Source organism: Chiloscyllium plagiosum, chromosome 7 (assembly GCF_004010195.1).
Source record: "Chiloscyllium plagiosum isolate BGI_BamShark_2017 chromosome 7, ASM401019v2, whole genome shotgun sequence".
NCBI lineage: Eukaryota > Metazoa > Chordata > Chondrichthyes > Orectolobiformes > Hemiscylliidae > Chiloscyllium > Chiloscyllium plagiosum.
In genome coordinates this window covers 44,354,050-44,356,879 of record NC_057716.1, presented here as the reverse complement: position 1 = coordinate 44,356,879, position 2,830 = coordinate 44,354,050, and positions in this window count along the sequence as shown.

Here is a 2,830-nt window from a genome sequence, read left to right as displayed (position 1 = left end):
GCCTTGCTGATCTTTGAGGGGCCCTATTCTCTCCCTAGTTACCCTTTTGTCCTTAATGTATTTGTAAAATCCTTTTGGATTCTCCTTAACTCTATTTGCCAAAGCTATCTCATGTCCCCTTTTTGCCCTCCTAATTTCCCTCTTAAGTATACTCCTACTTCCTTTATACTCTTCTAAGGATTCACTTGATCTATCCTGTCTGTACCTGACATATGCTTCCTTCTTTTTCTTAACCAAATCCTCAATTTCTTTCATCATCCAGCATTCCCTATGCCTACCAGCCTTTCCTTTCACTCTAAGAGGAATATACTTTCTCTGGATTCTCATTATCTCATTTCTGAAGGCTTCCCATTTTCCAGCTGTCCCTTTACCTGCGAACATCAGCCCCCAATCAGCTTTTGAAAGTTCTTGCCTAATACCGTCAAAATTGGCCTTTCTCCAATTTAGAACTTCAACTTTAAGATCTGGTTTATCTTTTTCCATCACTATTTTAAAACTAAAGATAACACAACCCAGGTTATAGTCCAACAGGTTTAATTGGAAGCACACTAGCTTTCGGAGCAACCCTCCTTCATCAAGTGATATCACCTGATGAAGGAGCATAGCTCCGAAAGCTAGTGTGCTTCCAATTAAACCTGTTGGATTATAACCTGGTGTTGTGTGACTTTTAACTTTGTACACCCCAGTCCAACATCGGCATCTCCAAATCATGACTACTGTTTTAAAACTAATAGAGTTATAGTCACTGGCCCCAAAGTGCTCCCCCACTAAAACTTCAGCCACCTGCCCTGCCTTATTTCCCAAGAGTAGGTCTAATTTTGGACCTTCTCTCAGAGGTATATCCACATAATGAATCAAAAAATGTTCTTGTACATGCTTAACAAATTCCTCTCCATCTAAACCCTTCATACTATGGCAGTCCCAGTCTATGTTTGAAAAGTTAAAATCCCCTACCATAACCACCCCTATTATATTTACAGATAACTGAGATCTCCTTACAAATTTATTTCTCAATTTCCCTCTGACTATTAGGGGTCTATAATACAATCCCAATAAGGTGATCATCCCTTTCTTATTTCACAGTTTGACCCAAATAACTTCCCTGGATATATTTCTGGGAATGTCCTCCCTCAGTACAGCTGTAATGCTTTCCCTTATCAAAAATGCTGCTCCCCCTCCTCTCTTGCCTCCCTTTCCGTCCTTCCTGTCGCATTTGTATCCTGGAACATTAAGCTGCCAGTCCTGTCCATCCCTGAGCCACGTTTGTGTAATTGCTATGATATCCCAGTCCCATATTCCTAATCATGCCCTGAGTTCATCTGCCTTCCCTGTTAGGCCCCTTGCATTGAAATATCCAACAAAATTTATGCACCTTACCAATCAGGTGCCATTTCTGAATCAGAAGGGATGGGAGATTTATTATTTGATTTGATTTAATTTATTGTAGTCACATGTACCTAAGTACAGTTGAAAAGCTTTGTTAGCAAGCAGTACAGGCAGGTCATTGCAAACAAGAACAAACAGTCCTTAGGGTGTTTAGACAGAGTGAGGCATACAAGGTTACAGCTGCACAGGAGGTGCACAACGCAAGATCAGCATTAACAATGTCAACATTATTTGAAGTTAGAGAGATCCATTCATCAGCCTAATAATGGCAGGTAATAAGGTGTTCTTGAACCTGTTGGTGCATGTGTTCAAGCTTCTGTATCTTCTGCCTGATGGAAGAGGTTGGAAGAGAGCATTAGCAGGGTGGGAGGGATCTTTGATGATGTTAGCAGCCTTTCCATGGCAACAGGAAGTGTAAATGGAATCCATGGATGGGAGGTTGGCTTTGTGATGGTCTGGGCTGTACATACAACTTTCTGTAGTTTCTTACAGTCCTGGGCAGAACAGTTGTCATACCAGGCTGTTATGCACCCGGATAGTATGCTTTCTGTGGTGCATATAAATGCTGGTGATGGTCCTTATGGACATCCTGAATTTCCCAGCCACCTGAGGAAGAAGAGGTTTTTTTGTGCCTTCTTGACTATCGCATCTACATGGGAGGTTCAGGACAGATTGTCTGTAATCATCAGAACTTAACGCTCTTGTCCCTCTCCACCTCAACTCCATTGATGTAGATAGGGGCATGTCCTCCTCCTTTCTTTCTGAAGTCAATGATCAGTTGTTTACTTTTGCTAATATTGAGAGAGAGGTTGTTATCATTGCACCATGACACCAAGTCCTCTATCTCCTTTCTGTATTCTGACTCATCATTGTTTCATATCTGTTCTACCACAGTGATGTGTCAGCAAACTTTTAGATGGCGTTTGTACTGAATTTGGCAACACAGTCATGTGTGTACAGGGAGTAGAGTAGGGAGCTGAGAACACATCCTTGAGGGGTCCTCGTGTTAAGGGCTATTGTGGAGGAGGTACAGCTATCTATCTTCAATGATTGCAGTCTGTGCCTCAGGAAGCTGAGGATCCATTTGCAAAGGGCACAGCCGAGACCTCGGTCTTGGAGTTTTGAGATTAGTCTGGAGGGGATTATAGTGTTGAAGGCAGAGCTGTAATCAATAAGTGGGAGCCTAACATCGGAGTACTTGTTATCCAGGTGATTCAGGGATGAGTGCAGGCCTAGGGAAATGGTGTCCGCTGTGGACCTGTTATGTCGGTAGGCAGCTTGCAGGCTGGGAGGCTTAAATTGATGTGGGCCAGGAGAAAGTGAGGTCTGCAGATGCTGGAGATCAAAGTTGAAACTTTATTGCTGGAACAGCACAGCAGGTCAGGCAGCATCCAGGGAACAGGAGATTCGACGTTTCGGGCACAGGCCCTTCTTCAGGAATGAT